This window comes from Cetorhinus maximus, chromosome 22 (genome assembly GCF_964194155.1).
Source record: "Cetorhinus maximus chromosome 22, sCetMax3.hap1.1, whole genome shotgun sequence".
Lineage (NCBI taxonomy): Eukaryota > Metazoa > Chordata > Chondrichthyes > Lamniformes > Cetorhinidae > Cetorhinus > Cetorhinus maximus.
In genome coordinates, this window is record NC_135900.1 from 6,089,070 (window position 1) to 6,114,664 (window position 25,595).

A 25,595-nucleotide genomic window follows, 5' to 3' on the forward strand; every position below is an offset into this window, starting at 1 on the left:
GGCATTCAATAGGGTGCCACATCAAAGGTTGCTTCACAAGGTAAGAGCTTGTAGTGTAGGCAGTAGCATATTAGCATAGATAGAGGATTGTTTAGCTCACAGGAAACAGAGGGATAAATGGGTCATTTTTGGGTTGGCAGGCTGTAACTAGAGGAGCCACTGAGATCGGTGCTGGGGACTCAACTATTTACAATCTATCTTAATGACGGATGAAAGGACTAAATATATGGTAACTGTGCTGATGATAGGTGGAAAGCAACTTGTCGACAGGACATAAACAGTCTACATAGGCATGGAGATAGGTTCAGTGAGTGGGCAAAAATTTGGCAGATGGAGTATAATGTGGGAAAATGTGACCTTCAGTAGGAAGAATAGAAAAACAGCATCTTATTTAAATAGAGAGAGATTACAGAATCCTCAGTTACAGAGGGATCTGGGTGTCCTGGTTCATGAATCACAAAAAGTTAGTATGCAGGTACAGCAAGTGATTAGGAAGTCAAGTGTAATGTTGACATTCATTGCGAGGGGAATTGAGTATAAAAGGAGCAGGGGCTAATTTTGCTGCAGTTGTACAGGGCGTTAATGAGACCACATCTGGAGTACTGTGTATAGTTTTGGTCTCCTTACTTAAGAAAGGATATAATTGTATTGGAGGCTGTTCATAGGAAGTTCACTAGGCTGATTCCTGGGATGTAGGGGTTATTGTATGAGAAAAGTTGAACAGATTGGGCCTATACCCATTAGAGTTTAGAACTCTGAGAGGTAATCTTGAAACATATAAGAGCCTGAGTGTACTTGACAGGGTGGATGCTTCCTCTGGTGAGGAGTCTAGAACTAGGGGACATAGTTTAAAAATTTGGGGTCCCTCATTTAAGACAGAGATGAAGGGGATTTTCTTCTCAGTCTTGGAAGTCTCCTCCCGAGAAAGCAGTGGAGGGTGGGTCATTGAATATATTTAAGGTTGAGTTCAATTTTTGAGCTGCTACAAGGGAGTCAAGGGCTATGGGGGGAGGGGTGGGGGCAGACAGGAAAGTGAGTTGAGGTTACAATCAGTTCAGCCATGATCTTATCGAATGGTGGAGCAGGCTTGAAGGGCCGAATGGCCGACTCCTGCTCCTGATTCTTGTGAATTCAATTTAAAGAACCTGGAAATAGAAAGCTGGCCTCAGTAAGAGTGGCCATGAAGGTGTCAGATTGGAATGAGAGCCTGACTGGTTCACGAATATCTTTCAGAAAAGTAAACCTGCCATTCTTACCCAGTCTGAGCATACATGTGACTCCAGTCCCACACCAGCGTGGCTGGCGACCATTTGCCCTCTAAACTGATCAAGCAAGCAATTCAGTAATCATAGGATCCTTCAGCACAGAAGGAGGCCAGTTGGCCGATCATACCTACACTGAAGTGTCATAACCTGCAGAGCTATGGACCGAATGCTAGAAAGTGGGATTGGGCTGGGGTTGGCTCATTTTTCAGCCAGTACAGACACGATGGGCCAAGTGGCCTCTTTCTGTGCTGTAAACTTTCCATGATCCTATTCTAATTATCCAATTCCCTTTTGTCAGTTACTATTGAATCTGCTTCCACCCTTTCAGGCAGCGCGTTCCAAATTAGTGTAATAACAAATCATCCCCATCTCCCCATTGGTTATTTTGCTATTTCCCCGGTATCTGTGTCTTCTGGTTCTGACCCTTCTGTCACTAGGAATGCTTTCTCCTTATTTAATCTATCAAAACCCCTCATTATTTTGAATGCCACTATTAAATCCCTCCTTAGCCTTCACTGCTCTAGGGAGAATATTAGCAGTTCCTCTAGTTTCTCCACTAATATCCATTATACTATTCTAGTAAATCTCCTCTGCATCTCCTCTAAGGTCTTGACACCCCTCTTAAGTTGCAGTGCCCAAAATTGAACATGTTACTTCAGTTGAAGCCTACTCAGTGTTTTTCAGAGGCTTAACATCATTTCCCTGCTTTTGTATTCTCTGCCTCAATTAATAAAACCAAGGATCCCATATGCTTTTTAATAGGCAGCCTTCTCAATGTGTCCTGCCACCTTCAAAGACTGTGTGTAACACTCCCCCAGAATCCTCTGTTTTTGCACACCCTGCTCTTAAAATTGTACCATTTAGTTTGTATTACCTCTCTTCATTCTTCCTACCAAAATGAATCATTTCACTCTTCTCTGCGTTAAATTCCATCTGCCGTGTGTCTTCCCATCTCACCAGTCTGTCTATGACCCCCTGAATTGCGTTACTGGTCTCCTGTTTACCACATTTCCCAGTTTTGTGTTGACTGCAAACTTTGAATTATGCCCCTTATAAATGTCCAAGTAATTAATGTTTATCAAAAAGGGCAGTGATCAACATGGTATTCAATTGTTCAATTGGATGAGTTCGATTTTGAGGGCCTGTTTACTATTGATGCTCACTGTGCTTGATTGGTCAACCCTGGGTGTGGACTCAGAGATAAGTAAACAAACTGTAGAAAGAGCTGGAAGCTTGAGTTGTTGGCATGAGTGCTGACATTTTGTGACTGCAGAGACATTTTAAAGCACTGTAAATAAGGTCCTTACACACAAACTAGTATCATCTCTGTATAGATCCCAGACATAAAATATACAACAGTTCCCATAGCAGCCTCTGGGGAACAACACCACATACGTTCCTCCAACCTGAAAAACAGCCATTCATCACTACTCTCTGCTTTCTAACCCTTACACAATTTTGCATCCACACAGTCACTCCCCTTGAATTCCATGGGTTTTAATTTTGCTATCAAGTCTACTACACTTGTCCCATGGACCCCATTCTAACTCTGTGAAAGTGAATGGCTTTTGACTGAGTGGCGATCTAATCCAAATCACACATAGAATTATACAATCATAAAATGGTTACAACACAAAAAGAGGCCTCTTGGCCCATCGAGCCTGGGGACCCAGTTCAAATCCCACCCACCCCTGGCAGCTGGTGGAATTTAAGTACAATCCATGTTTTTTTCTTCTTTTTTTTCTTTCCTGGGACGTGGGTGTCACTGGCAAGGCCAGAATTGTTACCCATCCCTGAGTGGCTTGCTCGGCCATTTCAGGGGGCAGTTAAGAGTCAACCACATTGCTGTGGGTCTGGAGTCACATGTAGGCCAGGCCGGGTAAGGATGGTGGATTTCCTTCCCCAAAGGACATTAGTGAACTTGATGGTTTTCATGCTCACTGTTACTAACTTTATAATTCCAGGCTTATGAATTGAATTTAATTTCCACCAGCATCAGCCTAGGCTTCTGGATTACTAGCAAATGGGATAACTTGCCTTTATTAGCCGAGGTATGGAATATAACAGCAGGGAGGTTATGCTGGTTAGGCCACAGCTAGAGTATTGCGTGCAGTTCTGGAATCCGCATTATAGGAAGGTTGTGATGGCACAAGAGAGAGTGCAGAGGAGATTTACCAGGATGTTGCCTGGGCTGGAGAGTTTTAGTTATGCGGAGAGATTGGATAGACTGGGGTTATTTTCCCTGGAGCAGAGGGGATTGAGGGGGGACATGATTGAGGTGTATAAAATTATGAGGGGCATAGATAGGGTAGACAGGAAGGAACTTTTCCCCTTGGTGGAGGGATCAATAACCAGGGGGCAAAGATTTAAGGTAAGGGGCAGGAGGTTTAGAGGGGATGTGAGGAAGAATTTTTTCACCCAGAGGGTGGTGGGAATCTGGAACTCACTGCCTGAAAGGGTGGTAGAGGCAGAAGCCCTCATAATATTTAAGAAGTATTTGGATGTGCACTTGCGATGCCATGGCGTACAAGGCTATGGGCCTAGTGCTGGAAAATGGGATTAGAATAGTTAGGTACTTGTTTGACCGGCATAGACTCGATGGGCTGAAGGGCCTTTTTCTGTGCTATAGACCTCTATGACTCTATAACCAGAGGGGAGATGAAGGGAAATGTTTATATACAGCAAGTTGTTATGATCAGGAATGCCCTATCTGAAAGGGTGGTGGAAGCAGATTCAACAATATCATTCAAAAAGGAAATTGGGTAAATACCGGAAGGACAAAATTACTGTGAATGCGGGGAAAGAGCAGAGGGAGTGGGACTAATTGGATAGTTCTCTCAAAGACCCGGCAAAATAATGATGGGCCAAATGGCCTCTTTCTGTTATAAAATTCTATGAGCGTTCACATCTGGAAATTAGCTCTTCTACACTGCACTGGAGGGGGTGCAGAGGAGATTCACCAGGATGCTGCCTGGGATGAAACATTTAAGTTATGAAGAGAGGTTAAATAGACTTGGGTTGTTTTCGGTGGAGCAGAGAAGACTGAGGGGCGACCTGATCGAGGTGTACAAGATTATGAGGGGCATGAACAGGGTGGATAGGGAGCAGCTGTTCCCCTTAGTTGAAGGGTCAGTCATGAGGGGACATAAGTTCAAAGTGAGGGGGGGATGTGAGGAAAAACTTTTTCACCCAGAGGGTGGTGATGGTCAGGAATGCGCTGCCTGGGAGGGTGGTGGAGGCGGGTTGCCTCACATCCTTTAAAAAGTACCTGGATAAGCACTTGGCACGTCATAACATTCAAGGCTATGGGCCAAGTGCTGGTAAATGGGATTAGGTAGGTAGGTCAGGTGTTTCTCACGTGTCGGTGCAGGCTCGATGGGCTGAAGGGCCTCTTCTGCACTGTGATTCTGTGATTCTGTGATTCTGTGAACACTAATCATCCACCCAACAAGAGGCCATAATCAGAAGCAATTAATAACATTTGCTCGGTAAATTGTGCTTGAATTTCAAAACTACTTTTTGTTCTGCAACATGAATTTACACAAAGCAAAGACCGGTAGAAAGCTGCAGCGCACATTGACATGAAAAATTCTGGTCAAAATCCACCACACACAATGGTGTCAAAATGCTCATTACTTTTAGCCAGTCATCTCTCCTGACACTTTCTGATAACATTATTGATCGAGCAACAAAGCTCGTTTCTGTTTTAATTATAGGTTATTTTCTCCGATAACGTTGAGTGCAGTCCTCTATCTGCAGATTTCACTAGTAATTCCCTTTCCTTCATTTACCCCGAATGAAACCCATTTCACCACACCACCAGTCTACACAATAATTACATTTTTCAGATGCTCAGTGTGTACACCACCATTGGTTTTCTCACTAAGCCCATTCATTAGGATGATGATACCCAGCCCTATCTCATCACCACCTCTTTTGATTCCTCCACTGTTGCCAATTTATCAGGCAGTTTCTGTATCTGAGGAGTCATGAATGGTGCTGAACATTGTGCAATCATCAGCGGACATTCCCACTTCCAACCTTATTTTGAAGTAAGGTCATTGATGAAGCAGCTGAAGATGGTTGGGCCTAGGACACTTGTAATCCTTACCAGTTAACCGTACCAGTTAAACCTTATCACTACTGGTAAAGCATTGTGCTACTAATACAACCTTCCAATTACTAAAATTGCCCAAGTTTTGAAAAGTAAATGAGAAAAATACACACTAACCAATCAACGACCTGTTTACCTTTGATGTCACACTTTGATTTTTCACAGAACATGGTTGGTTCGCTCTGGAACCATGAATTGCACTGGACTAGATATCCGGGTCCTCCTCCCTCCCACTGTTTTGGGTGCAGCTGTCTGTCTCCGGGTCCTCCTCTCTCCTGCTGTTTGAACATAATCAAATGGACCTCCCTTTGCAAGGTTGATTCTGTGGTCTTTACCTCTTCACAATCCTTGTTTCCTCAAACATGGGTTCCATACTCAACAGCCCTCCGGTTGGTAATTATTTTCTCCTGCCTGCCATAAAAACGCCAGTTGCTGGTCTTTGGTCTCCCCCCCACCCAAATCTTTTGGTGTGACTGCTTCTGAGAATCTGTGAGTCTAGCAGCAGCAAGGGCAGCTGCCCCTTCATCTGTATCAAGGCGTTAAAGCTTGCACCTTACTTAATAGGATTTTGACCTGGACCCCAGTCCCCATTGCAACCAGGTCACATGGAGTTGTCCCCTGGCAAAATTAAGTTGAAGTCACATGGGCTTGTGGCTGGTCAGAGCTAGTAGGGGGCCACTCCAAATTATTCCATTTTACCTTGAATTGAGCGAGACAATTTAAAACACAACCACCTTACAACGTCCAGCATTTGTAACGGGGCATTGCTAAGGGAGCGCTACACTGCCAGAGGGCCAGTGCTGAGAGAGTACTGTATTGTCAGAGGTTCTGCAATGAGGGAGCACTGCACTGTCTTTTGTTAAGCCAAGGAGGGGTCCCATCTGCTCCCTCAGCCGAATTTTAAAGATCCAATACCCTCATTTCGAAGAAGAGCAGGTAGGTTAGCCCCTGGAACCCAGGTAACATGTATCCCTACATGTTAACATGACTAAAAACAGAGTATCTGTTCACTTTCTCATTTCTGTTTCTGCGATCTTGCTGTGCACAAATTGGCAGCCCTGTTTTCTACATTATAACAGTGGCTTACACTTTGAAAGTACTGCATTGGCCGTAGCAAGCTTTGTGACATCCTGTGCTCATGAAAGGCTCTATAGAAATGCAGGTCTTTCATTATTTTCAGTACGCACCAACCAATATTTGTTTTAGCCACCAAACGGTTACACACACACATCCAGCTAACTGACAACAATTAATTTCCAATTAATAACCTCGGGTTAAGTCAGGTTGGACGTTGATGATTCTGAGGAGGTTATAGCCTCTGCTGGCAACTTGCAGGCTTCCTGTAACTCAGTCAGCTGGGAGAAGGTCACATTAACCTCTGAAACTAAAGGCATTAATTAAAGGTCACACCAGGTTGATAGGTCATCAGACTGTGTGACCGCGTTTATCTTTCGTCTGGGGTTAAAGAGCAGAGTAATGTTGATTGCCAGCTATTTGCCTCAAGTACCAAATTCGCTTTAATCGCTTCCATCTTCACAATGGCACACAATCTAAAGTACCGTTCGTTTAATTAGCAGCCAGGGCCAGAAATCTTACAGATTACCAAAAGCTAACTAGAGGAAAGAAGAGAATTTGTGCAAAAAATTCTCGGCCCGTAATTGGAACGCAATTAACAGGAGCAGCTTTAGGCCATTCAGCCCCTCGGACCTGTTCCAATGAAATAATGGCTGATCTGTATCTTAACTCCATCTGTGCACCTTGTTTCTATAACCCGCTATACCTTTACAAAATAATTATCTACCCATCTCAGCTTTTGAAGTTTTCAATTGACGTGCCCAGTTTCAACAGCTTTTGGGGGAGAGTGTTTCAGGTTTCCTCTGCCCTTGATGGGAGAAGTGCTTCCTGGCATCACTGCTGAACAGCCTCTCTCTAATCTTAAGGCTTTGTTCAGGACTCCACCAGAGGACATCGTTTTGCTCCATCTACCCTATCAAATCCTTTAATCATCTTAAACATAAGTTGCCAAGAGTTAAGCTAAGCTGGGCTGTCTTGTTTCACCAGGGCAGTATCACATCAATCTTCCATTGCTTCATCAATAGCCTTCCCTTCATCATAAGGTCAGAAGTGGGGCTAAACACAGAAAAATGCTTGAAATACACACAGGTCAGGCAGTATTTATGGTGAGAGAAACAGAGTTGACATTTCAAGTCATGACCTTCCATCAGAAGTGGGGATGTTCATTGATGATTGCACAACATTCAGTGCCATTCACAACTCCTTAGATACTGAAACAGTCCATGTTCCTATGCAGCAAGACCTGGACAACATTGAGGCTTGGGCTGATAAGCGGCTAGTAACATGCACGCCACACAAGTTCCGGGCAATGATCATCTCCAACAAGAAAGAATCCACCATCTCCCTTTGACATTCAACGGCATTACCATCGCCAAATGACCAACCATCAATATCCTGAAAATTAATTTTGACCAGAAACTGAACTGAACTCGCCATATAAACCCTGTACCAACAAGAGCAGGTCAGAGGCTGGGGATTTTGCAGCATGTAACTCATCTCCTGACTCTGCACCATCTACAAGGCACAAGTCAGGAGTGTGATGGAATACTCTCCACTTGCCAGGGTGAGTGCAGCCGCAACACCCAAGAAGCTAGACACCATCCAAGACAAAGCAGCCTGCTTGATTGGCACCTTATCCACCACCTTAAGCAATCATTCCCATCGCCACTGACACACAATGGCAGCAGTGTCAACCATCTGCAAGATGCATTGCAGCACTCACCAAGGCTCCTTTTTTAAAATTTATTCTTTCATGCGATGTAGGTGTCATTGGCATGGCAGCATTTGTCTTTGAGAAGGTGGTGCTGAGCTGCCTTATAAAATTGCTGCAGTCCATATGGCATAGGTACACCCACAGTCCTGTTAGGGAGGGATTCCAGGATTATGACCCGGCGACAGAGAGGGAACAGTGATATATTTCCAAGTCAGGATGGGTGTGTGGCTTGGAAGGGAACTTGCAGGTCGTGGTGTTCAAGAAGGTGGCTCACCATTGCCTTCTCAAGGGCAATTATGGATGGGCAATAAAGGTTGGGCCTTGCCAACGACTGCCACGGTCCATGAAGAAATAAAAAACACCCATTGGGAGCAGCCAATCCTGGAGGATTATCAACCCTACTTGGGAGTGAGGCTCACTCTACAGACCACAATGTCTGAAAAAATATATTTATGATCTACAAAGAAAGACTTTCATTTATATTGCACTTTTCACAACCACTGGACATCTCAATGCACATTACAGCCAATGAAGTACTTTTTGAAGTTAGTCATTGATGTAATATAGGAAATATAGCAGCCAATTTGCACACAGCAAGCTCCCACATACAGCAATGTGATATTGGCCAAGTCATCTGTTTTTGTTTTGTGTGATGTTGATTGAGGGGTAAATATTGGCCTGGACACCAAGGAGAACTCCCTGTGTTTTCTTCAAAATAGTGCCACGGGACTTTTACATCCCACCCAAGCAGACAGATAGGGCTTCACTTTAATGTCTCATCCAAAAGGACAGCACATCCAACAATGGAGTACTCCCTCGGTACCGCACTGTAGTGTCAGCATTGATTTTGTTCTCGAGCCCTGGAGCAAAACTGAACCTTATGGGCAGAGTTTTATGCCGATTACGCAGGCGCACGCCCGACCGGTTCCAGTGTGAAATCGCACGAGATGACGTCAGGGCGAGCGTCTTGACATCATCCCGTTGCGCACGCGATATTTCGGTCGGCGGGCGCGCGCAAAAGTCAAAAGTGTGCCCGCCGATAATTAAAAGGGCCAATTAAGCCCATTAACGGCGCAATTGTCTGCAACTTTTCGTTGCCCGTCCAACCCTACGGTTGGCGGACGTTGGAATCGGCCAGGCGGCCTTGACATTTTTCATCAAACCTCATCCACGGGCGGGATGAGATTTCCCTGATGGAATAGAATACAAATAAATCCCTGTAGACAGCATTTTCAGAAGCGAAGTTTTCAGGTGGTTTATTACGATGCACAGACACTTTCTTTCAGCTCCTGAAACCTTTATTTTTTTGGATTTTTCTGGTCTTCGGTTCCCCGAGGCAGCTCTCCGCCTTCGGGAAGCTGTCTCTCAGCGCCCGCCCGCACCCGGGTTGATGTCAGCGCCCACCCTCCCTCTCCCCGCCCCAGCAGCGCTAAGCTTTTTCTCACCGTGTGTTTCCTGTTGGCTGACCGTTAAATCGACCAGCCAGTGTGAAATCGCGGTCGGGGGGCCGATCGCGGTCAGTGGTCTGTTCCCCGGCCGATTCCGGGCCTGCTGATCGCACCCGCCTGCCGACCTTTAACCTCAGGCCTATCATTCAGAGGCTAGTGTGCTACCAACCGAGCCACGGCGACAGCATCTTCGACACGTTTGCGGGTCAGTGATGATTAATGCTACACATGATCCACCCAACAAGCACTAACCTCACCACGGCACCCATACGCTTTTCCATAACAACTCGCAACTGTCCTTATTTAAATTTAAAACAAAAACAGAATTACCTGGAGAAACTCAGCAGGTCTGGCAGCGTCGGTGGACCGATGCTGACAGACCTGCTGAGTTTTTCCAGGTAATTCTGTTTTTGTTTTGGATTTCCAGCATCTGCAGTAGCTTTTAGCTTTTTGTTTTTATCTTATTTAAACTTAATTTGACCGTCGTCATCATCCTGTTTTAATATGCGCTCCTAGGCTTTGTGGAGCAGACATTACAGAGAGGGTTTTGATGAAAGGCCATTGACCTAAATCATTAACTCTGTTTCTCTCCACAGATGCTGCCAGACATACTGAGTGTTTCCAATAATTTTCTGTTTTTATTACAGAGAGAATAATTCGAAACATTGGCCCAGAAATTATGTTCCTCGGGGGAAAGGGATGGGGGGGGCTGTACCCCAGGTGTACCCCAGAAGCAGCTCTGGGGAACCCCACCCCCCCAAGAGGTGCCCAATGCACAGGAATTACCCAGGAAGTTTAAACTTCCGATGGACAATTACCCTGCACTGGGAACCACCCAATACTCCGATTTGAAATCGCAGACTTCAAATGGTTCCAACTCTCTTAGCGAGATAGTTACCCAGGAAAAGTTAGAAGGATTAAAACCATTTAACTCCTGGGTAATAATGGGGCTGACTGCACCCCCCAACTCCCCACTAGACCCCCCAACTACCCCTGCAATAACCACCCCAAACACATCCCACACGCCTGGCCACCCAACAACCCCCAGCCTCCCAGCTACTCTTCCAACATCCTGACCACTCTCCCACATCTAACTATCCTCCCGCTCCCCTGACCACCTCCCCCACCATCCTGTCTATCCCCCCACCCCATCTACACCCCCCAACCACCCGACTATCCTCCCAACCCCCCGACTAACCCCCACCCCATGGCTGACCACCCAAACCCACCCTAATCCCCAAACACCCACAACCCCTAATTACCTCTCTGATTCCCTGACTACCCCCTACCTCCTAACTGACCATCCAACACCCCCCCCAACCCATCCCATGCCCCTGACCCATCCCACCCCACTCCCCGCTGTCACATCTTACACCCACCACCCCCCACCCCACCCCCCAGCCTATCCATTTAGATTACACTTACCTTCTCCCTGGTTTCTCAAAGTGATTGGGACCTTAAAACTTACCACTTTACTGCAGATAGTGCCGTAAAAAGGGGGAGTGGCTTCACTTCACCTGCACTGCTGCCCTGCACTGGAAGGAGTCCGGGGATGCTGCCCTGCACTGGAAGGAGTCCGGAGATGCTGCCCTGCACTGGAAGGAGTCCAGAGCTGCAGCGCTGCACTGGAAGGAGACCGGAGCTGCAGCGCTGCACTGGAAGGAGTCCGGAGCTGCAGCGCTGCTCTGGAAGGAGTCCGGAGCTGCAGCACTGCACTGGAAGGAGTCCAGAGCTGCAGCGCTGCACTGGAAGGAGTCCAGAGCTGCAGCGCTGCACTGGAAGGAGTCCGGAGCTGCAGCGCTGCACTGGAAGGAGTCCAGAGATGCTGCCCTGCACTGGAAGGTGTCCAGAGCTGCAGCGCTGCACTGGAAGGAGTCCGGAGCTGCAGCGCTGCACTGGAAGGAGTCCAGAGCTGCAGCGCTGCACTGGAAGGAGTCCAGAGCTGCTGCCCTGCACTGGAAGGAGTCCAGAGCTGCAGCGCTGCACTGGAAGGAGTCCGGAGCTGTTGCCCTGCAGATTTCTCACCAGGCCTGGGTCAGAGGATTGGGTGAGAAATGTGCTGCTCCTGACTTGGTTAAGTCAAAAGCAGTGGAGGGGCAATCCGTCTGTGGCTGCTGCTCCTCAGAAGTTTTGGCCCATAGTTATTGCGTTGCGCGTGTGGCTATTGAATTAATTGCAAATCCTTATGTAAATTCAAGGCAAAGATTATTCCTGCAGGGCAAAGGGGAAAGAGCAGGTGGGCGAATTGTATAGCTCTTTCAAAAGAGTCGGCACTAGCATGATGGGCTGAATGGCCTCCTCCCATGCTGTATAATCCCCCAATTCTCTGATCCAGCCATGGCTGGTGGAGAATGGCCCCTGCCTTTTCCTACATAACCCCCACCGCGGCACTGTAAAAGGCCATTCCCCAGCTGAAATGCTGTAATATATCTCTTGTGACACCAAATGATAATTTAACAGCAAATAGATTGAGGCTTATGTCTCTGCCCGTGATGGAAATATCTGTGCTACGATATGCTGTCTTGTTTCCCTGACAACGGCAGCACTTGTGGTACAAGGTTTATTAAAAAAAAAATCTACAGCACATCAGCCTATTATTCTAAAGATGAAAACACACTTAAGTGACATTCATTTGTTGGCACTACTTTAGAACCATCTGTTAATGACTAATGGGATCTTGTAAATGCTGCCATTCGGGGCATTGATTGATGAATATAATTCCAGACGTACTTAAAGAGGAAAAACTCCACTGCATATAAATGGAAATAGCTACAAAATGTCCTATCGTTATTCATCCTAAGGATGCTACACCAATCTAGGTCTTCCTGGTCTGTTGTTGTCCTCCTCGTTATTTACTGTATGTCTGATTTCTGTGTCGCCTGCAAACTTTGAATAGGCTCCAAGCATTCAAGCCCAATAGTATATATCGCATTAATAGGCATCACAAGATATTACAGCACGGAAACAGGCCATTTGACCCAGCTGATCGATGCCAGTATTTATGCTCCTCACTTGTCCCCCTATCTGTAATGTTCAATTGTTCCGTGTTTTCACTGTGTGTGACTCTTCACTACTCGCTGTGTTTAGTTAAGCCTGGGTGTGGTGACACGGACAAATAAACTAACCGTAAGCGTGAGAGAGCAGACATTTTAAAGCATTGAGTAAAACTCCTGTTTACACACATGGGCCTGAATTTTCAGCTCAGCCAGGGGAGAGGGGAGGAGGTGGGGGGGCGCGATCGGCGGGCCTGGGAGCGGTCAGGAAATGGACCATCGACCGTGATTTCACGCTGGCTAGCCAGCCAGCATGGAGCACGTGCCGAGAAGCTCGGCGCTGCCGAGGCGGGGGTGGGAGGAGGGCGGGTGATGACGTCAATGCGGGGCGCAGGCCAGCGCTGGCTGGAAGCTCCCTGAAGGCAGAGCTGCCTCAGGGAGCCGAAGAATTCAGCCCCATGGTGGTATCATCTCTGCGTATCTCCGAGGCATAGAACACTGTCAACACAACCTTCTAGTCCTTTCTCCCTCACGTGCTTAGCTACCTCCCTCTAAATGCATCTATACTATACCCAGGAAATAAAGTTTGTAAAATCAGGAAAAAAATGTCCAAGCATCACAATCAGGAACCTAAACGTATAGAATATAAAAAGGCTGTCCACAGTTTTCTATTTTTATTTTATTTAATAACGGAAACCTCATCTCGTCCTTAGATGAGCTTTGATGATAAATGTAAAGGCTGCCTGGCCGATTTGCCCGTCCGCCCGCTGTAAGGTTGGACGGGCTGCGTAAAATGACAGACCATTGCGCCATTGGGCTGAATCGCCCTCTTCATTTTCGGCAGGGGCGCTTCCGACTTTTGCGCGCGGCCTCTGACCGAAATATCGCGCGAGCGCGGGATGGCGACGGGACACTTGCCCGACATCGTCTTGTGCAATTTCACGTCTGATTGGGCCAGGCGCTCGCCCGCCCAATCAGCGAAAAATTCAGCCCCATGGTGGTATCATCTCTGCGTATCTCCGAGGCATAGAACACTATCAACGCAACCTTCTAGTCCTTTCTCCCTCACGTGCTTATCTTCCTCCCTCTTAATGCATCTATACCATTCACCTCAACCAATCCCTTGTGGTACTGAGCTCTACATTCTAACCCTCTCTCGGTAAAGAATATTCTGAACTTCCTCCTGAAACTGAGAGTGACAGAAAGCTGTGGTCCTAGTACCAACTCCTGGGGAACATTGCTGTATACTTCACTCCAGTCAGATGAACCACTGTTCACCGCTGCGCTCTGCTTTCCGGCCCCTTCGCCAATTTCATTTCCACACATCCGCAGCCTCTTTAATCCCATGAGCTTTAGTTTTGCCAACAGGTTTAATATGTGGCACCTTATCAAACGCCTCAGAAAGTGGGGAACAGCCACTTTGCTAATGACAGCAATCAGCATAATTAGCTTGGCAGGCATGGCCACAAGCTGGTGTTAACTCTGTCTGAGAAAAAAAGAGATCCCTGTCATCTGTTAAACCAGACTGCGAGCTTTATGTTATCAACTGGGCAACTTCAGAACCCACATCTGACGACCAACTGCTGCGCTCGACCTCCTCAGTCCCCGGCTTCCCTAGCGCCAGAGAGGGACAAGGTTTACTCCCCTTCCTGCCCCTGATCACGACCCAGCAGCCTCTGTTGTAAACACATATATATGAAAAGAAAGAAGGAACTTTACATTTATATAGCACTTTTCACGACCATCCAAAGCGCTTTACAGCCAATGCCGTATGTCTAACCTGTTGTCACGTAGGAAATACGGCAGCCAATTTGCACACAGAAAACTCCTACAAAAAAAAACAATGTGATAATGGACCAGATAATCTGTTTTTGTGATACTGATTGAGTGATAATTAGTGGCCTGGACATTAGGGATAACTGGCCTGTTCTTCTTCAAAATAGTACCATGGGATCTTTTACATCCTCCTGAGCAAGCAGAGGGGGCCTCGGTTTAATGCCTCATCTAAAAGACAGCACCTCCGACAGTGCAACATTCTCTCAGTACTACACTGGAGTGTCAGCCTTGATTGTTGCGCTCAAGCCTTGGAGTGGGATTTGAACCCAGAATCTTGTGATTTTAGAGGCTTGCATCCTATCCATTCTGAGTACAAGCGCTGAGATTTTTCACGGGGTCCTATTGGTCTTCAAGTGATAGGCAGTCCATTTTATGCATGTCAGCGGGAAACAGACTGCTGAGTGACTCCCGCCCTGTTTGCACTATGACAAAGACCAATTTCACCCCTAAAAAGTTTTACCCATAAACTTGGGCTCAAAACTCAATGTTGCAATGGTCCATCTGTTGCTCTTATTCAATATGCATAAGCAGATCGTACATTATGCATGTCAGAGACACAAAAAGCTTCTAAACAGGGCCACTTGTGTCCAGGGCTAATGCAACCACCATGCAAACTAGACAGTCGTCCAAAGAGGCAAAATATGTGGGGCTGGGGGGGGAGGGGTGCAAAAAACTGAATGAACTATTCTTGAAACTATGTAAGTAAACAAACATGATTCAGCAGTGAGAATGAAGGGCCCACATCTACTGTTATACACCCACGTAGACTGACATACATTTAGATTTCTGTGTATGTACCTCGTAGTCTTTACCAAAATTTCATAGTATATTCCTCATTCTGTTCATGCGACAGTTTTACAAGTTTGTACATCCATATGACTATTCCAAGACTGTGAGCCAGTAAATAATGACAAAGAACGTAAATTAATCTAGCCCATCCTGTCGCAATGATTATTGACTACATAAATTTCGCTTAAGACCGTCCACTGACTGTTGCAGGAACACAATCCTGTGAGCCAAGTTACACACTTACATTAAGTGCATCTCTTCTAGTACGTGCCCTGTGAAAAGTGTAGAACAATGAAAATGTACAATCGGTATCGTAACATTCTCATTGTTCTTGTAAAAGATATCTGTAATTGTAAATGCAGGATTTTTATTCATAGTGATGCACATCATTAACCTATGAAAGTTAATTGTGGTGGTGGTGGGGGTGGGGAGGAGGGGGATGTGCAAGGATGAAGGTTCACCTCCGGCACCGAACACTCTTGCACCTGCCCTAGTTGTGCCTTGTAAACTCCTGAGGCTCTATTTCACCGAGCTGCTTAAAGCGTCCCTTTATAAACTTTGAGTTGCCGGATGCATCTGAGCACTGTCACGTCGAACTATAAAATGATTATACCCAAAGAGGTTAAAACAATTCCACACCAGAGAAAGCTAATGAGCAACAATATACCCATCTGTGGTTCGGCAGATGAGATGAATTCCTAATGAATGGAGATATATTTATTTGCAGTTCAATTAATGAGATGAACACAAACTCTTTTTCATGTTATGGCACCGTGCTTTCTTCCTGAAGTGAATTATTACCCAAACAAGAGGCTCTGCTGAATACCAGCCGGTTTCTAATTCAGCCTACCTCCATTACTTTAATTCTATGTTCCAGTATTAATTCTTTACCTCATCAAAACATCAGCTGAGGGCATTGTCTGATCCAGAGTTTGGACAACCTGTACACAGTCACACTGAAAATAAAAAATGATCACTTGAGCAAATCTCCAGAGTGCAGATCGCTCCCTGAGGGTGAGAGGACAGGAATATAATTGTTCAGAGAAAGAACATTCTAATAAAAGCCAGGTTTGTACTGAACCTGGGTCTGAATTAAATTCAGTTTCAAAAACAAATAAATACTCAGCAGGTTAAGCAGTGCCTGTGGAGATTGAGAGAGAATTAACAGCTCACCCTGTTTCTCTCTCCGCAGATGCTGGCCTGACCCGCTCAGCATTTTAAGCATTTTCTGTTTTAATTTCAGATTCCAGCATCTGAGGTGTTCCTTTCTCCGGGTACCTCTTTTTATTTCCGTGTTTACCTCCTTATCGCCTCCTTTTGCCTAACGCCACTGAATCTCTGCCACCCTCTAGCCCATCACACATCTCCGCCTTTGTTCCTTCCCTGTCCTCCCCTTTTCCCCCAGCTCTGCAATTGCTTAAAACCTGTTCACCTCTTAACGCGCTTGCGGCTCAGATAGGTCATCAACCTGAAATGCCAACCTTGATTTCAATCCCCCCCCTCCTCCGGTGGGCCGCGAAAGGGAGAGCGTGGGAGAGGTAAAAGCGCCGGAATCGAGCAGCTTCACCCCAACCCAAATCAGGGCTATTGACGGGGCTCCTGCAAAAGGCTTGTGGAGCCTATTTCAACACAGAACGTCACCGCCCGATGGTGGCTTAATTTTAACTGTAGGTCAGGGTGGAGTCTGCGATGTGGAACTCCCAGCAGCAGACCCAAGGCCATAGAGTCATAGAGCTTGATTTAACACTTCCCGCTAATGGGTTTGAAGGAGGTGGAGCTTATTAAATCCAGCGCGGCAGCCCGTGTTTCGTATTGCCGCCGTGTTTCGGTGAGCGGGGACATTTACTGGTTCTGTAAGATCTAAAAAGTTTTGTTAATGTCCTTATTTTCATGCCTGAGGCTTGTAAGTGAACTGACCCTTCACTCTGAGGTCAGTGCCTCCAGACCCTGGTAGCTTCACATCAGATGGTTTATTCCTTATCTCCTTCAATCAGTTCTGCAGCCAATGAGACAGAAATCCTGCCCCGGTATCCAGTTTAAATTCTGTTCCGTGTCCTTGGACTTACAACTCTACAGATCAGAACTGTTTATTGGTTTCTTTGATTTCCCCGAGGAAATCATCTCACTGGAAAGGCGCGTCTCCCGTTTCTTGGATGTCAAAATGGTTGGGAACATGTTCTAGCTTTCTTCCCTTGAATGGTGTTTTGCATCTGCAAAATTGTTTGAAATGTCCTGTCCGGCCGCAGAGAAAGCATTCGCCACACCCACCCCACCCCGCCCCCTCCACCCCTCCCCACCCCTCTCCCCGCTAAGCAGTCTCTGGGCAGCGGTGTTGTGTGTGTTGGTGCCGCATCTGGAGCATTTAGACATAAGTGGAAAGGTTCTCTCCCCCCCCATCTCGGCGGTTTTGGTGGGCTTTTTTGTGGGCTTTTCATTGGGGCAGGGCTCCTGACTTTGGGCCTACACACTGGGTCAACCCTTCCCAAGACAGGACGTCTCCCCGAATTACACCCCAATTTCGCTGTCGCAACTCCGCCTGCCTCACAACCTGTTTGGCCTTCTCTAAGGTCAAACCCTCTTTGAATTTTGCGAAAGATGCGACAGTGCATCATCGAGCACGTCGATAACAATGCAGTCTCGCATCAACTCGAGCTCCATAATCGCAAATACCGGCCAATTAATATGAATCATTAATAAAGGAATCAATGGATTCACCTGGGCTTTGGCTCCTCTGGTTGAATCTTGATCTTTCTATAACTAAATTCTCCACTCACTGCGGCACTGTTCGTTACCCACTACCAAACGCCCTCATTCTCCCTGCCTCCTCTCTACCATCAGGGTCATTAATTCTGTTTCTCTCTCCCCCCACAGATACTGCCTGACCTACTGAATATTTCCAGATGGCATTCGATTCTCTGGCCCTGAGTAAATGCTAAAAATGATGCCAGAAGTCAGGAAGCCAACAAAATGACTCCCTGCCACATTCCCAAATGTTGACCTGCCCAGAAATGACTCCCCAAAATGGGCAGTCAAACCACAGCCAGTTGCAAAGCTTGTGTCTTCTCAGTAATTAAAGATGGACGATTAATGATAAAAGATGTAGGACAGAGGGAAGGTGAAGTTTTTTACAGCATTCTGAGATGGTGAGAGTCGTTCCCAGGGTTAGTGATTTGAGGCAGAAACTATGTCCAAATGGAAGGATAGTTTAGAGAGGGTTTTCAAGGAAAGGGGATAAAGGAATCTGGGAAGAATGCAGGTAAATGGGATTATGATGCTTCACCTATGGAGGATTAACACCAAGAGGAGATGGTTGGGCTGAAGTGAAGTGATATGGGCGGCCATGTCTCCTGGGCTCGTGTGGGTTCCCTCATTGATATCGTTGTAGAACAGCACCCAGGTTGCACAGGTAGCCATTTGAAAACGCCCCTGTTCTTTGATGTTTTAGAAATAGTGCGGTGGGATCTTTTATTAGCATGTGAGAGGGGAGGAAGGCTGCTGTTCGACGTCTCGGTGGGAAGATAGTGCCTAACGTCAATGCTCAACTGTAAGGGTAAGAACGGAGGAAGACAAGGCCCAAAAATGATGAGGTCAGCCTTTGTGCCAGTTTCCCCACCCAGTTCCCAGCTTCCATTTTGGCTTCCAAACTCACAGTCTCCCAACCTCGGACGGCCCGCTTCTACCTCCTACCCAAAATCCACAAACAGGACTGTCCCGGTAGACCAATCGTGTCAGCCTGTTCCTGCCCCACGGAACTCATTTCTCGCTATCTTGACTCCATTCTCTCTCCCCTTGTCCAGTCTCTTCCCACCTACATCCGCAAATCCTGTGAGGCCCTACACCATATCAACAATTTCCAGTTCCCTGGCCCCAACCGCCTCCTGTTCACCATGGACTTCCAATCCCTCTACACCTCCATCCCCCACCAGGATGGTCTGAGGGCCCTTAGCTTCTTCCTCGAACAATCCCCATCCACCATTACTCTCCTCCATCTGGCTGAACTTGTTCTCACACTGAACAATTTCTCTTTAAACTCCTCTCACTTCCTCCAAATAAAAGGTGTGGCTAAGGGTACCCGCATGGGCCCCAGTTATGCCTGTCTCTTTATGGGGTATGTGGAACATTCCTTTTTCTAGTCCTACTCCGGCCCCCTCCCACAACTCTTTCTCCGGTACATCAATGATTACTTCGGTGCTGCTTCATGCTCTCGTCGGGACCTGGAAAAATTTATTAATTTTGCTTCCAATTTCCACCCTTCTATCATTTTCACATGGTCCATCACTGACACTTCTCTTCCCTTCCTTGACCTCTCTGTCTCATTTTCTGGTGATAGACTGTCCACCAATATCCATTACAAGCCTACCGACTCCCACAGCTACCTCGACTACAGCTCCTCACACCCCGCTTCCTGTAAGGACTCCATCCCATTCTCTCAGTTCCTTCACCTCCGTCGCATCTGTTCTGATGATGCCACTTTCAAAAACAGTTCCTCTGACATGTCCTCCTTCTTCCTTAACCGAGGTTTTCCACCCACGGTGGTTGACAGGGCCCTCAACTGTGTCCGGCCCATCTCCCGCGCATCCGCCCTCACACCTTCCTCTCCCTCACAGAACCATGATAGGGTCCCCCTTGTCCTCACTTATCACCCCACCAGCCTCCGTGTTCAAAGGATCATCCTCCGCCATTTCCGCCAACTCCAGCATGATGCCACCACCAAACACATCTTCCCTTTACCCCACCTGTCAGCATTCTGTAGGGACCATTCCCTCCGGGACACCCTGGTCCACTCCTCCATCACCACCTACACCTCAACCCCCTCCCATGACACCTTCCCATGCAACTGCAGAAGGTGCAACACCTGCCCCTTCACTTCCCCTCTCCTCACCGTCCAAGGGCCCAAACACTCCTTTCAAGTGAAGCAGCATTTCACTTGCACGTCCCTCAATTTAGTCTACTGCATTCACTGCTCCCAATGCGGTTTCCTCTACATTGGAGAGACCAAACGCAGACTGTGTGACCGCTTTGCGGAACACCTTCGGTCTGTCCGCATGACCCAGATCTCCCTGTCGCTTGCCATTTCAACACTCCACCCTGCTCTCATGCCCACATGTCCGTCCATGGCCTGCTGCATTGTTCCAGTGAAGCTCAACGCAAACTGGAGGAACAGCACCTCATCTTCCGACTAGGCACCTTACAGCCTTCCGGACTGAATATTGAGTTCAACAACTTTAGATCATGAACTCTCTCCTCCATCCCCACCCCCTTTCCGATCCCCCGTTTTTCTAATAATTTATATATTTTTCTTTTCCCACCTATTTCTATTATTATTTTTATATGTATTTCCATCCATTGTTTTATCTCCACCTTTTAGCCTATTTCGATCCCTTCCCCCCACCCCACCCCCACTAGGGCTATCTGTACCTTGCTCATCCTGCTTTCTACCCTTAATGTCACCATTAGCATATTCCTTAGCTAATATCACCACCATCAACACCCCTTTGTCCTTTTGTCTATGACATCTTTGGCAATCTCTTCTTTGCCTCCACCTATCACTGGCCCTCTATCCAGCTCTACCTGTCCTACCCCCCTTAAACCAGCTTATATTTCACCTCGTTTCTATTTTTCTTTAGTTCTGTTGAAGGGTCATACGGACTCGAAACGTTAACTTTATTCCTCTCCGCAGATGCTGTCAGACCTGCTGAGTTTTTCCAGCTATTTTTGCTTTTGTTCCATTTTGGCCAAAATGGATTCAGCTCTGGCTATATCCGGGCAGCAGGTTCATTAAGAGCATTGTTAGCCAGGGGTTAAGGAGGTCGGGCAGAGCAAATCGCCTGGAGGCGATCACCGAGTGCCAGGCCTGGGTGCCGGCACTGCGGGCAGGCCATGAGGCCTTCCCTGCCTTCCAAAGGCTGCCCTGTCGAGGTAGCCATCGCCCCCACCGCCCTGCCCCTACTACTCCCCACCCCCCATGCCCCCACTACCGCCAACCAGTCATGGCCTGGCTACTTTCTGTATTTTTTTAGTTAAAATTTTCAAACTTCTTGTTGAAGTGCCCTCCCCACTTCCTTCCCCTTTTCTGCAGCCTCCTTCTCCTCCAAAAGCTAGAAGACCTCCGATTGGCCCTCCAGCTTTGACAGCCTGCCTGTCGCCCTTATATGGACAGTGAACCCGCCTGCGTGCCAATTAAGAGGGACGCTGGACAAAATCCCAGATCAGTGACTGTTTTGCCCCAGGTGTTGGGGGTGGGGTGGGTTCAGGATCCCAGAAATAGTCCTAACTCCTGTTTCCCTCCTCCAAGATAAAAAAAGAAGCCCTAAGTATCTGTCTGCTCCCGTCTCTGAGGCTCAAACACCACAATCCTTCCGACTCAAAGTCAACTATACCATCCAGAGTGACGTCCGCCGCTGGAAATGTTCCAAATTTCATGGACACCTAATTGAATTTTGTTTTATCAACATAATGTAGATTCTGTTATTGCAATTATTATAATACACCTTATCCATGTACCAATGCTAAATATTAATAATTTTCTATTGTTTAAAGCATTCTGTTTTCATTTAAACAAAGCATCAAACTGCATCAGATGTGTATTCAAACAGCCCCTTGTCTTAAAAAATATCAAATAACAATGGCAGACATGGGTAGAAGGTTTGGTTCAACACATAATGATACCTTTGGCTCAGGCCGAAGTCTTAAGTCACCTTTAAATATAGACTTGTCCATATGCTACATCCTCGAACCTTTTGATCAAATGACAACTTAATACCATGGTAGCTTGAAGCCAGTACAAAGATTTCCAAGAATTTCTCCTTCACTTTACGTTAATATAAGCATGTCGCTGTTAAACATTATTGAGAAAGAAAACAGTACTGAATGTCCATAAATGAACACTTGAAAATAAATCACTCCATCCAAAAGCAGTCACGTCTGCCATCATTATATTCAAAGCTGCTACTTTGTCTTCACTGTCCTGCCATAACTGTCACAATTAACATTTAGCTACTCATTTCAAAATCCTTTCAAAGTAGTTTGACTGAGTTTTTTTTTAAAGTAGTATTCGCACACCAACTTTGGAAGGCAATTTGACTTTTGGTAGTGTAGTTGAAGCCACAGCAAATTCTATTCATCGCACTCAAGTTGTTGTGAGCTCATTTCATTCACATCTAACAACAACCACAGCAACTTGCATTTATATAGCGCCTTTAATAAAACATTCCAAGGCACTTCACAGGACCATTATAAAAGATAATTTGAGAGCGAGTCACATAATGAGGTATGAAGGGGACCATAAGCTTTGTCGAAGAGGTAAGTAAGTGTTAAGGGGTGTCCCCAAACAAGGAGAGAAAGAGCTAGAGAGGTGGAGAGATTTAGGGAAAGAATTCCAGAACTTAGGCCCCCGGGCAGCCGAAGTAACGGCTGCCAATAGCGAAGCAATTAAAATCAGGGATGAGCAAGAGGCCAGAATTAGAGGGATGCTGAGATCTCAGAGAGTTGTAGGACCGGAGGAGGTTAGAGAGAAAGGGAGGACGAGAGTATGGAGGGATTTGTAAACAAGGACAATGTAAAATCAAGGCCTCACTGGACCAAGGGCCATTATGAGTCAGCAGTACGCTGACTGTATTGATGTTGGATGAACAGTATTTGGTGTGAGTTAGGATGCAAGCAGCAGAATATTGGATGAGCACAAGTTTACGGAGAGTGGTGGATAGGACACTGGGCAGGAATGTTTTGGAACAATCAAAGTCTGGAGGTGACATGGATGAACGTTTTAGCAGCAAATGAACTGAGGCAAGGGTAGGGAATTTTAACTTGGGACAGGATTCCAATGAGTGGAGGGTTGAACATGCCTGCTGTCAGCAGTATAACTCCCACCTAAAACAGGCAGGAGTGAAGGTTCAGGGAATACAGAAGAATGAGCAGCCCAGTTAGCACCAAAGGGAAACGTGCTTGTGTCAGACTGCTACCAGGATAATGTGGGATGGCCAATGAATTCCAACTTTGGCAAATCCGGGGAATGAAGAGAAAGACGTTGAGCCCCAACCCTACAAAGCCCCAGTTTTATGCTGGTTCCAAACTGTTGGGGTCAATAACTTTTACCTCCTCCAGCCCTATAACCCTCCCAGATCTCTATGCTCCCCTAACTTTGGCATCTTCAGCATTTTTAATCGCTCCACAATCGGCAGCCATGCCTTCAGCCATCCAAGGCTTCAACTTCGGAAATTCCTTCCCTAAACCTCTCCACCCCTCCACCTCTCTCACTTTGCCTTCAAAATGTTTCTCCAAATCTACCTCTTTGACTAAGCCTGTGATCATCTGCTCTAATGTCAGCCATGGTTCAGTGGGCAGCACTCTCACCTGAGTCAGAGGTTGAATCCCACTCCATTTTAAACGCCCCCACCGGGCATGTTTTTTGCAGGGTGGGTACGTAAAATAGAGTGGGTGCCCACCCCACCACTTTGCCACCCACCCCTGAGCTGAGCCCCATATTATGGGAGGTCGGGGAGGGGAAGCAGGCGCCGAAATTAGCAGCCCGCCCACCAAGGATCAAATAGGCTTCTGACGAAGCCAATTGACCCTGATTAATGCATTGCCCACACCATAAAACGTTTGGCGTGGGCAGTCAGATGGCAGTGGGCAGCCCGATTTTTAAAAATAAATTCTTCAAGGGGCAGGAAGAAAGGGGTGTTCTATTTTCAGGGGGTGCCCTTTGCAGATCAGGGGGGCAGCCGCCCTAAGATAGAACCACTCCCCCTCCCACCCCATTTCTCCCTACCCGCCTGCAGGGTAAACCCACCACCTCCACTCCCCACTTCCTAACCTGCCCAAACCCTCCCCCGACCAAGACCCCAGACCCACGTGCTTCCAGGGAACCATGGGCCTTCTTTATCCTCCTCTTGCAGCACCAGCAGCACCCACTAACGCGCCCTTGGCGCCGCTGGGACTGATGGTTGGCCGGCAGCACCCGAGCACTCCCCGGTGAGTGGCGAAAGTCCCACTCGACCCTTGTTTTGCCCACCTGCAGCACATTGTGGCTGTGGGGCACGTGGCAGGTGGGGGGCGGGCTGGGTCCATGCCAACTGTGCTTCCGGGGTTGGGGGAGTGGCGGGGTGACGGCATCTACACACACCCCACCTTTCCGGTAATATTCAGCCCCAGCACAAAAAGGCTGACACTCCAATCCAATACTGAGGGAGTGCTGCATTGTCAGAGGTGCTTACTTTCAGACGAGCCATTAAACCGAGGCCCTTTTGCCCTCACAGGTGGGCATTAAGATCCGTAGGCACTATTTTGAAGAAGGGCAGGTGAGTTCTCCCTGGCCAATATTTATCCTTCAAACAACATCCCTAAAAAATAGACTACCTGGTCATTATTACATCGCTGTTTATGGGAGCTTGCTGTGCACAAATTGACTGCTGTTTCTTCCTACAATACAACAGTGACTACACTTCCAAAAGTACTTCATTGGCTGTAACACTCTTTGAGACTCCTTAAGGTTGTAGTATAAGGGTCTGGTGCATAAAGGGTTAATGTGGGACTGAGTACAATACCGCCCACACAGTGAAAAAAGAGAACACATGACACGCACCTAGGGGTCAGTGTAGTGTTGGACAGAGCCATGTGCAGAAACAAGTATGGAGACAGCTCCTAGCTTGGACCTTTACTGTACCTATGGATATAGTTTCTAATAGTTAATAAATATTTACTGTTGAACTATCTAAGGGTATGAATACCTTAGTAAGACCTACCGAACTATGCCCAATACCTTGCAACATGGTGGCAGCGAATGGAACAACTCAAAACCTCACAGAAACTGCAGAATAAAATTAAAGTCCTGGAAAACTGAAGAAAAGTCAAAGAAGCATTCTGACCTAAAGAACAACTCAAGGAGCAGAGATGCAGAAAGAAATCGCCAGAGAAAAGCTCCAAAGAAAGGCTTGGAAGCTGAAGGCAGAACTCAAATCCCTCACTCCTTTCAATCCCACGGAAGTCCGGTTTCAATACTCAAAGTTTGCCAAGTCAGCAGACCTATCAGGGGTGAGCTGAAAATTTAAAATTCATGGATAACACAAGTCCTGAAAAAAAGTTAACTACTTCCGTGGTCAGAAATTGCAGTTTAAATCGCAGTCTGAGGAACCCAATCCCTGAGCCAAAGCCTGAAAACGTGGCAGTCGAGCTCGCTCCAAAGAAAGGAAAAAAATGAATTAAACATTAATCGCAGCCGAGTAGACAACTTTAAAACCCCCAGCAAAAGCCAGGATTCGACGCTTCCCAGGCTCAAGAACATTGTGCTAAGTCGACGCAGGCAGCTATATTTGAAAAAATTTAAATGCTGAGGTCGCGGGTGCCATTACTGCGGGAGCCCGC